This window comes from Dermochelys coriacea, chromosome 10 (assembly GCF_009764565.3).
Source record: "Dermochelys coriacea isolate rDerCor1 chromosome 10, rDerCor1.pri.v4, whole genome shotgun sequence".
Taxonomy (NCBI): domain Eukaryota; kingdom Metazoa; phylum Chordata; order Testudines; family Dermochelyidae; genus Dermochelys; species Dermochelys coriacea.
The window spans coordinates 69,283,193-69,295,425 of record NC_050077.1 but is presented as its reverse complement, the minus strand read 5'-3'; positions in this window follow the sequence as shown (position 1 = coordinate 69,295,425).

The following is a 12,233-nucleotide window of genomic DNA, read 5'->3' as shown; positions in this document are numbered from 1 at the left end:
GAGCTCTATTTCTAGAGTCTGTCGAATTCAAACCCAGTGCCTAGGACTTTTGAACTTCTGCCCGCATCCAATATAAATTATCAAATTCTTCTTCCTGGAGAACAAGAAATAAAGACAAAAAATTATGAAACTAAGAAAAACTGATAATCCATTTGCTTGCTGCAAAGCTGAAAAACTACTGATGTTTGTGTACAAATCTATACATTTCATATTGGTCTACAGTACCCAGTGAGTTTCTCTGTCATATACATTAGTTAATTCCAGTCCTTGTAGGTGCAGTGATAACTTTAAAAAGAAAGTAAACAAAAATAAGCACTTGGTTTGCAACTGACTGAATGGGTTGTCTTCTGTGTAATTTTTTTTGGATGGCCTCTTGCTGCCACAATAAGTCAAATATATTGTTCATAGAATTGTTCTTTGCCCTTTTCCCATGACCATGCCAAATGGCAGATGGTAAATAAACAGTTCTGGCTACTGTGATGGTTTAGTGGTAATAATGTGCCTGGTTAATGGGCCTCTAAATTCTCCTGCCTCCTTAATCAATCTACAGTTGTTGCTTGTAGTGCTTACAAATGCTAAAAATAAAAGTATCTTATTGTTTGCAGTTATAATCCAAAACCGTAACGTATTTTAACATAATATATTGTTAGACAAAGAAAAACAAGTGCTTTATCACAGGAAAGAATTTGAATTTCACAAGATATAAACTAGTCGCATACATTTTTTACCTTTGCTATTACTCTAACAGATAAATCCACTACAATCTAACTCAGTATTTTTATAATGTAATAGCATCATGATATGTTATAGTATAAAAATTAATCTCTTTTTTAAAATCTGATTTTCTTTTTAAAATTGAATTTCTCTAAGATTTTAGGTTTCAGAGTAGCAGCCGTGTTAGTCTGTATTTCTAAGATTTTAGTATAATTATACAGTTCTCAACACTGGCCACACGATGGCAACCTTTTTTAAAAAAACCAGTCCATCTGAACTGCTTTAAACATTTTAATCCAAATCATCCCTGATATATAACTCAACAAAACTTAATCAAGTTACAACAGGTTTGAATTAAGGCCATTAGGTGTTTCCAGGGTGTTGTGTCCTGTTTTTAGAACATGAAATTTAATTTTTCGGAAGCAAAACTAGGCATAAAGACACATGAAACCACTCATATGAAGTCAGTTTCTGAAAGACAGCTAACAGGAATGGAAAACAATTAAGAACTAAGACAAGTTTATAGGAAAGAGTATCTTTAGAACCTGTTTCCTTTATTTTCTAAACACAGAAGCAAGTACTCCTAGGTGCAATACGTGATAGACATCATAAACTGTTTTAGGGCCACTGTACCTACCTACTCTGTATACAGCAATCTTAGTTCTAGAGAGATATTTGGGGATTATTAAAAATCTTCAGATTTTTGCAATAAAACTCTATAATCTTACTTAGAATAGGTATTTTTGTATCTGATACACTGGGAAAACTCAGCGTTCAATAACACGCACACTTGTATTTTGACCACTGTGGTGATGAATATATAGGGCTTTAATATAAAATGTTATATGGCTCAATATCGACTCAAAATCTGAACAAGCTTGATTTAGATTTCTTTGCATGATGGTGGCTTGTTTCTTCGTGGACACTTGGCATATATAGTTAACATTCTGGCTTCTTTTTGTGCAGAGGGAGGGAAGGAGAGTTACCTGCTGGCCCCATGCTGCAGAAAACCCCCTGCTTAGATTCTTTTTTCCAAGGAGAAGGTTATTTATTTACTTCTGAGGGTTGGGTCTTTTTTTTTTTAACTACACCCAGGGCCAATCAGAAAGGGGGGGGCAGGAGGGCCATTTGGCCTGGGCCTCAAGCTCAAAGGGAGCCTCAAATTTAGACACTTGTTAACTTTTTGGCATTTGATAAGTTTCACAACTTGTTTTTATGCGCATCCCTATCGGACCAAAATGTGACACACTCTCTCAGCTTAGAGCTGCAAATTTAAGCAAATAAGAGATATGATTTGGTAAAAGACATACCTTTTTTGTTGACTGATATAGATTTTGGCATATTAAAGAGTTAAAATGTTCATAAATATTAATAAAAATATATCAGTTCTGATGGCACAAGATTAGACCGTGATGAATGTGTCCTCTCAGATCAGCTGATTATATAAACAAACCACTACTAGTGGCTGGTGCTGGATCAAGTTCGTGTTGAAAGATTGGGAATAGTTACATTTTAGTGTCTTTATAGTTTTGTGTCTAGTTGACTAAGGAATTATTTATGTATGTGAATTCTTCATTATTATCTTCATATGGTAGCTAAAAAAGTGACTGGTTGGTTGGTTGAGCACTAACTTGGTAGCTTGGCCATCATCGTCGGCTTTCACAGTCTGTAGGCCCAGATTCAAGGTGAAAATTTGTGAGGACAATCTTGTACAGTGAGTTTCATGAGGAGACACATTTGAAATGTTTGGACATTATCCCTCTGTCAGTATCCGTGTCGGTGTTTACAATATATATGTCATCCCTTTGTCTTCAGCTCAGCCTGTTATATTATACCTTGCGTGCTTGAGTTTTGATTAAATGATAAGAATAATAACCTGTCTGACTGTTTCATTTTGTGTCCTTAATTAGTGTTCCTTCGTTTTAAGTCTTTTCAGCATTTCTGTACCATTCAGCATTTGTGTACATGTTAAAAGTAGAATATTTCAAGTGTGGATAGGCTACATATTTACATTAGAACATTTCAGGTGTAAATAGATCAGATAGATCACTATGAAGAGGAGATTTGAAAGTGGTGTAAGCAACAGATGGCAAAAATAAGTTAGTGAAGCAGCAGCTAAGAGCTCAAAACGAATAACTTCATTTCTTAAACCACTGGAAAACACACCTTACCCAACAAACAATGCTACAGATAATGAAAACTCCACAACTGCAACGGGTGATATTTCAATGCCAATATCTGAACATGAGGACAGTAGATGTGCCAACAGAACAGATGCAGCAGAAAATCCTGTGTGCGATCAAGAAACTCAACTGCAACAGGAATACGTAGATCTTGCACAGCAAGAGCAATTCATGAGTACTACAGGTTTGACTACAACTGACATTGGAATTATTGACAAGAGCAATTCTGCCTAAATGCAATCTTTTCTTCAAATTAGTTGTTTTGAGATTCCAAGTAACCTTCCATGAGATGCTGATAATCATGCTTTCCCTATTCATCTGTTGACAAAAACTCTTTGAAATGGTGAGACCTGTACAAGAGACTGGTTATGTTGGAGTACAGAAAAACAATCTTTGTACTGTGCACCATGCTTCATTTTGATCAAAAGTGCTGCAAATGCATCAGTTCTCTCTGATCAATCAGCATCAATTGAGCATCAACAGAGGTTGGAGGAAATTGAAAGACTGAGAAGCACAAGAGAGTTCAACGTCACACAGAGAAAACAGTGTTGCATGGAAATCAGCCAGTAGGACAGCATCAACTGAAAGTTCAGTTGAGAATTTACTCTTGACTGAACTCTCTACAGAAACTAATAACTGGAAAAAACTTCTTGAGCGCATCCTGAATGTCATCCTTTTTCTTTCTGAGCGGGGATTGGCTTTCTTTGGTTCCAGTCAACGTATTGGTGATCATGCAAATGGAAAGTTTCTAGGCATAGTAGAGCTCCTCAGCAAATATGACCCACTTTTATCAAAGCACGTTAAATGTGTTTGAGAATCGCAAGAGAGTCAAAAGTGCATGCAAGTCCATTATCTCTCCACATGCATACAAAATGAGTTTATTGAGCTATGTGGGTCATTCATACAAACAACAATTCTTTATGAGATTCAAAATGCCAAGTATTTTTCAAACATTGTTGATGCCAGTCCAGATTGTTCTCACAAGGAACAGACTGCTATCGTTATTCAATATGTTAAGATTATAGACAGCTCAAAATTTTCAACTGAAGAAAGTTTTATTTTGTTCGGTAATTTCACGAGAAAAACTGGGAAAGAAATTGCTGTTTGAGTACTAGCAATTCTAGGTTTTAAGGTAGATTTTCAAGTCTTGATTGGTCAAGCCTATGACAGTGCATCTAATATGGTTGGGAAATACAAAGGTGTACAAGCAGTTCTGCTTGAGCATAATTCAAACTGTATTTTTTCCAGATGTGGAAATCACACACTAAACCTTATAGGTGTTGACTGTGCTGAATCATGCAAAGAGGCAATTACTTACTTTGGAACTGTTCAGCAAATGTACAATCTCTTCAGTTGCAGTTCACAAAGGTGGGAAATTCTGAAGCAATATCTTCCTGTTTCACTGCATGAGATGTCCAAAACTAGATGGTCTGCACGGATTGATGGTGTTCAACCAGTTGCGCAGTATCTGAATTCAGTAAGAAAGGCTTTAAAGGAGCTTGAATCTCTCAATCTCACTGCACAGGCTCAAACTGAATTTCAGTCTATTCAGAAGCACATGTCCAAATTTGAATGCATTCTGATGTCATCTTTGTGGATGAAGCTACTTACAATGATCCACCAAACTAATCTGGTAACTGAAGCATGAAATGCTACACTTGATGTTGAGAGGGATAACATTGAAAGTCTTATCAATGACATTGAACCGATTCATGAACAATGGGATGCGATCCTGACTGAGTCCAAATTAGTAGCACAGAATATTTGGCATTTCATCTACTGAATCCGATGCAAGCAGCATTTTAGGGTACAGTGTCTTCCTTGTCATCATTGACTCTATTCAATTAGGTCTTACACATCGATTTGAGCCACTGCAACTAATTTGTATCCTTTTTGGGTTTCTTTGGCAATTCAACTGATTGAGGAATGAAGATCTTTCTGCAGCTGAACAATTTCAGCAACAGTACAACAAAGAAATCTCAAAAGATCTCAGTGATGAGGTCATCTTCCTCAAATGAATATATTCCACGAACTTTAAATTGGATTGCAAGCCAAAGGAATTCAAGAAATACTCAAACTTGGATTCCCTGGCGTGTTTCCTAATATCAAAATTGCATTTTGTATTTTTGTCAGTTTGCCGGCATCAGTGGCTTCAGGTGAATGCACCTTCAATGCGTTGAAGCAGGTAAAGAACTATCACCATTCAACTATGGGACAAGAGCGTTTGAATGGGCTCGCCAGGCTTAATATCAACTATGACATTGCACAAAAGCTAGATTTTTTCCTCAATAATTAGTGCATTTGCACAGAAAAAGGTTAGAAAAGCATTTGTTAAATAAAAAAATATTCAAATTATATCTCACTCTTTTTTTGGTGCCTTATTTTGTTTTCATGTGTCATCATTTTTAATTTTTATTATGGCTAGGGGCCTCAAAAGCTGGAAGTGGCATGGGCCTCTCTGGACTTCTGAGAGGGCACGACTGCACCCATTGCTTTAGAATCTTGACACAGAGCCAGCCACACCAAACAGACAGAGCAGGCCTCTGGCTAGGATGGCAAAAATGTAATCCACCAAGTCTTTTCTCCCCATTCTAGGCAGCCCTGTTACCATCTCCATCCCTTTCCTCTCACATCAGGGGGTAATTTCCTTTATAACTGTAGCAAAATGATTCAGGAGGTTTTTGCCTCCCACTGTCTCAGATTAAGGTGGGGTGCTTCTGGAAGCATGAGCCATGGCTGATAGGGTCTCTGAGTGGCTTAGACCAGTTATAGGGTCCAACAGTATTGGTTCCAGCAGTAGCAGAGCTGAATAATAGAGACTGGGGAACAAAATCATTCCAATTAAATTTTTCTGCACTATATTAAGGAATTGAATCCTATAACTGGAGGTGGGAAAGAGAGATGATTGATGATGGCTAGGGCTAAAGCAAAAGATGCAAGAGTGTGTGGCCTTAATGCACTGGAGGAAGGGAGAATGTCACTTTCTTACTGGACAATACTCCTACATTGGGGCTGGAGGGAGAGGATAAGCAACACACTATATCTGTTGTATATTTTCAACAGATAAAACTTCATTTTTCATGTTTTAAATTTTGTAATCTTTCGATATAGAACAATTTTAATTTATGTAGAAATACACTATTTTTAAATCCGAAATAATTATTGTGTTTAATTATTTTTTTCCTCTGTGCCATTTTATAATCACAACAGGACAGTCCATCAAACTTGGATAGCAGCCCTTTTGAACTGGTTGAGACATGCAACCTTTAGTTTTATGTCCAACAACCCATCCAATATTTGGCAACATATTTATTCACCAACTGATTGGATAATGAAGATGAAGCAGAGTAGGGCAGATATTCCAAGTCATCTGTAGTAGCAGAATGCCTGTGGGCTGGCCTGACTGAGTACACCACTTACATTAAAAACAAGCAGAACATTGATTTGAACTGTCCAGCCATTGAATGGGATTGTCCATATTAGAACAAGCAGCTCCCTCTTTTTATCCGTCCAGTCCATCATAAGAAACCCCCACCTCCTCAGTCACTATACATAACCAAATAAATGCTTGACCAAAAAGACATCCCTTTTACCACAAGTAAACATAGGCTCTGGCAGACTGCCAAAGACCGTGAGTTTCCACAACTAGAGCTCCTCCACCGAAAATGCCTTTCAGATTTCTTTTCTGTGAACATTCATAATGCATGATTTTTATCTCTGTGGAAAGGAGAAGTCTGGGACAAATATAAACTCATGCTGAAAATGTTCATGCCACCATCTTGAAATCTCTCTGACCCTTTCCCAAGTTTCAGTCATCCAGTCAGTGCAGAGAACCATCACCATGTGACTTGCATAGCTAATCACACACCATGAATAGTGGATAGTTAAAGGCAATGAAGCAAACAGTTCCTGAGCAACTCACAAGTATATTGACATAAGGTTTTTGAATGACAAACCCATCAATAAAAATGAATCTGTCTGCAGATTATTCACAAATGGAAATAAAGGCCAAATTCATCAGATAAGTCATTTGCTATGAATAGTTTTCAACCATAACCTTGATGTAGATGTGAGGCCAATGCAGTTCAGGGCAGAGGAGTGATACGAGTCACTAAACCAGCAGATCACCACAGTCTAGTGGGTAAGCACTAGAATGGGGCTCGAGATCTTGGTTCTGTTCCAGACTTGACCACTGTCCTGCTAGGTAACCTAGGACAAGTCACTTCACCTATATGCCTCAGCTTCCCCATCTGTAAAATGGAGACAGTGATGCTTACTTCTTTTGTAAAGTGATTTGAGAGCTACTGATGAAAAGCACAGTAGGAGGGCTAGATATTATTGTTGTTATGAAAGATTTCAAGCTCTGCAGCAGCAAAGAAAGGCCTTATCCTCCTAGCTAACTGCAAAGGTATAAGCTACCACAGCAAGCTGGAAATCCAAACAAGGCTTTTTCTATTTCCATCTGTCTTTTCACTTTTTGTCTTTCTATTCTCTCCCTTTGTCTTCCTAACCCACATCTCCCTTCACATCATGTCTCCTCCACCTAGCCTCCAGGCCCAAACTTTATACGTTTTCAGTGATTATAAAGTATTCTTAGTGCATTTACTGCTAGTCCCTGGATCCCTAACTCAATCCCACCAGGCTCTCTAGAGGCTACCTTTCCTTGGAGTGATGGACATGACGTAGTGGTTCTGGCCAGGCTAGTGGCTCAGAGGAGGAGACTAACAGAAGGATCAGTAACTGATGTAAGGAATTTTAAAACAGTGTCACCCTATGAATCTTCCACACAATAGTGGTGGAAAATATCCAAACACTATACTGGAAAATTTGGTAGGGTCCACCTTCTGTCCCCTTATCTGCCTTACCAGCAGAGCACTGGGAGCAGCTTGCAGCAGCCATCTACCTCCTCCTCGTCATTGTGCCATGCTGGCTTAGATCCAGCTTTGAGAGCAAAGAGCAGAAGCCTACTTCTGCCACCACATCTCCTAGCAGCAAAGAGGAGAAACTGGAATACTGCTGCCCTGTTGGAAGTGTGATATTCCAGCATGGCTGTGAGGAGCCATAGTAGGAATGCTAAATACATGATATCCAAGATACTTGACACCTGAACATTATTTACAGTAGAGCCTCAGAGTTATGAACTCTGGAGGTTGTTCGTAACGCTAAAATGTTCGTAACTCTGAACAAAGCATTTTGGTCATTCGTTCAAAAGTTTACAACTAAACATTGACTTAATACAGCTCTGAAGAAGAAAAAATATGTTTTTAATCATCTTAATTTAAATGAAACAAGCACAGAAACAGTTTCCTGACCTTGTCAAGTCTTTTGTTAAAACTTTCCCTTTATTTTTTTAGTAGTTTACATAACACCGTACTGTACAGTATTTGCTTTTTTGTTTTTCTTCTTTTTTTGGGTCCTGCTGCCTGATTGCATACTTCCTGTTCCAAATGAGGTGTGTGTGATTGACTGGTTGGTTCATGACTCTGATGCTCATCACTCTGAGGTTCTACTGCAAGTAAGAAATGCAGAAGTCAATGGTGCATTTGAGTTGCTTGTGCTTTTTCCCTTATGGTAGCACACAAGACCGCTTCCTTCTTCTGTGCACAAGAACAGAGTTCTCAGTATTAGAAAACATCGGTCAACAATTTTTTACAACTCTTCTCTCTAAGTTTCTAAATTTTGTTGCCAACAGAGGGCTCATAAAAGTAAGTACCAGGTTATAGGCATGAACACGAAAAGAGTCTGATGCAACCATCACTGGGATTTTCTGTTGAAGGATAATGTATGCATGGGCATCTCTGCTATTTGTTTACATATGCATCTCAGAATGCCTGGTCTCTGACATCTGTTAAGCACTGCTGCATAGGGTATATCAAAGCAAAGCTCCGCAGACCATCCAGTTATAGGTCATGTAGGGTGTATGGTTCTCAGTGGTATTGTCCGGTTTCAACTGTAAGCTCTGGGAGCGGCTTGCAGCAGCCATCTACATTCTCCTCTTTATTGCCCTATGCTGGCTTGGATCCAGTTTTGAGACCATATTTTCCTCTGAGTTTGAATAAATACACCCATAGTGCTCAGTAAACAATAGCGTAAAAGCTAGGGTTGCCAGGTGTCTGGTTTTTTACTGGAACACCCAGTCAAAAAGGGACCCTGCTGACCAGGCTGTTAAAAGTCCGGTCAGCGGCATAGCAGGTCTAAGGCAGGTTCCATGCCTGCTGTGGCTCCATGCGGCTCCCTAAAGCAGCAGCATGTCCCCACTCTGCTCCTATGCATAGAGGTAGCCAGGGGGCTCTGCATGCTGCCCCCGTCCCAAGCATCAGCTCCACAGCTCCCATTGGCCAGGAACCACAGCCAATGGGAGCTGCGGGGACAATGCCTGTGGACAGGTCAGCATGCAAAGCCACCTGGTCACACCTCCACATAGGAGCTGGTGGGGGTACATGTTGCTGCTTCCGGGAACTGCTTGAGGTAAGCGCCACCCGGAACTTGCACCCCTGGCCCCCTCGCACACCCCAACCCCCTGCTCTTGCCCTAATCTCCCTCCTACCCTCAGACCCTCTCAGTCTCAGCCCAGAGCACCCTCCTACACCCCACCCCCTCATCCCCAGCCCGCCCGCACCCCCAGCTGGAGCTCACACCCCCTCCCACACCCCAACCCCCTGAGCCAGCCCGGTGAAAATGAGCGAGTGAGTGAGAGTGGGAAGAGCAAGCAACAGAGGGAGAGGGAGAATTAGGTGAGTGGGGGTGGGGCCTCAGAGAAGGGACAGGGCAAGGGTGTTCAGTTTTGTGCGAATAAAAAGTTGGCAAAACTGGTAATAGGACATGTCAGGCGAGAGACAATCACAGTTGTTAGATACAGAAATTTATAATAAATATTAATTATTATAAGTGATCACATATAAATAAAGCTACACTTTACTATAAAACACTTACCTTAGACCTTAGTCCATCCCATGCTTTGCTGCACATTGGGCTACGCACATTTGCCATCCTTGCCTGTCAACTGCCCTTCTCTCCAAATCTTCCCATTTCATGTTGAGGTGCTTGATGTTGTTCAGAACTGTTCATTTCCATGTTAGTCTCAGTCTTCCTCTCTTTCTTCTTGCATTTTCTGGCTTCCATTCAAGGGCGGTATTTGGTAAGCGTCCTTTTTCCGTTCTCAGCACGTCCCAGCCACTGAGGTCAGATATCACAGTAAGGGGAGGAGGTGACCAGCCCTCTGTGGAGAAAGAAGTGGTTCAGGACTATTTAGGAAAGCTGGACAAGCACAAGTCCATGGGGCCAGATGACCTGCATCTGAGGGTGCTAAATGAGTTGGCGGATGTGATTGCAGAGACATTGGCCATTATCTTTGAAAACTCATGGCGGGGAACTACAGGCCAGTCAGCCTCATCTCAGTCCCTGGAAAAATCATGGAGCAGGTCCTCAAGGAATCAATTCTGAAGCACTTAGAGGAGAGGAAAGTGATCAGGAACAGTCAGCATGGATTCACCAAGGGCAAGTCATGCTGACTAATCTTATTGCCTTCTATGATGAGATAACCGGCTCTGTGGATGAGGGGAAAGCAGTGGACATGTTGTTCCTTGACTTTAGCAAAGCTTTTGACGTGGTCTCCGACAGTTTTCTTGCCAGCAAGTTGAAGAAGTATGGGCTGGATGAATGGACTATAAGGTGGATAGAAAGCTGTCTAGATTGTCGGGCTCAACAGGTAGTGATCCATGGCTCCATGTCTAGTTGGCAGCTGGTATCAAGTGGAGCGCCCCAAGGGTCGGTCCTCGGGCCGATTTTGTTCAATATCTTCCTTAATGATCTGGAGGATGGTGTGGATTGCACCCTCAGCAAGTTTACAGATGACACTAAACTAGGAGGAGAGGTAGATACCCTGGAGGGTAGGGATAGGATACTGAGGGGCCAAGACAAATTAAAGGATTGGGCCAAAAGAAATCTGATGAGGTTCAACAAATTTAGGACTGAAGAATCCCATGCACTGCTACAGACTAGGGACCGAGTGGCTAGGCAGCAGTTCTGCAGAAAAGGACTTAGGGGTTACAGGTGACGAGAAGCTGGATATGAATCAACAGTGTGCCCTTGTTGCCAAGAAGGCTAACAGCATTTTGGGCTGTATAAATAGGACCATTTCCAGCAGATTGAGGGACATGATCATTCCCCTCTATTTGGCATTGGTGAGGCCTCATCTGGAGTACTGTGTCCGGTTTTGGGCCCCACCCTACAAGAAGGATGTAGAAAAATTGGAAAGAGTCCAGTGGAGGGCAACAAAAATGATTAGGGGGCTGGAGCACATGATATATGAGGAGATGCTGAGGGAACTGGGATTATTTAGTCTGCAGAAGAGAAGAGTAAGGGGGGATTTTGATAGCTGCTTTCAACTACCTGAAAGATGGTTCCAAAAAGGATGGATCTAGACTGTTCTCAGTGGTATCAGATGACAGAACAAGGAGTAATGGTCTCAAGTTTCAATGGGGGAGGTTTAGGTTGGATATTAGGAAAAACGTTTTCACTAGAAGGGTGGTGAAGCACTGGAATGGGTTACCTAGGGAGGTGGTGGAATCTCCTTCCTTAGAAGTTTTTAAGGTCAGGCTTGACAAAGCCCTGACTGGGATAATTTAGTTGGGGATTAGTCCTGCTTTGAGCAGGGGGTTGGACTAGATGACCTCTTGAGATCCCTTCAAACCCTAATATTCTATGATATGTTTCTATGATAGGTCTTCTTTTGTAGATTATTTGAGAGAGGGTGCCGTGTCCAGTCATTTTTCTGACTTCTTCATTCGTCTTCCTATCTCTATATGTTATTCCCAATATTCTTCTCAGACATATGTGATGAAATGCATCCAGCTTTTGCATATCTTTCTTGGTAAGTTGCCATGTCTCACTGCTATATGTTGTGATGGTGATAACAATTGCTTTCTACACGTTCAGTTTTGTCTAGAGGGAGATTTTTTGAGTTGTCAGATGTTTTTGAGTATTACAAATGCAGCGTTTGCCTTCCCAATTCTTCTTGTTCTTTCCTCAGAATTAGGCTGATGGTACTTCCAAGATATGTAAAAGTGTCCACCTTCTACAGTTTCTCTTCTTCAATTTTGATTTCTGTCCCTGTAGTCCCCATTAACATGACTTTACATTTCTTAGCTTTGTATCTCAAACCTATCTTCTCCATTACTTCTTTTACTTGGTTTGTGCATTTTTGTAGTCCACTGGCACCTTCACTGATAAGAGCGATGTTGTCAGCAATGTCTAGTCAAATAGCCCTGAATTGTTCCATTTTAGGCCATATGTATCACTGAATCCAGATTGTCGTTCACATAGATTGGTATCCAT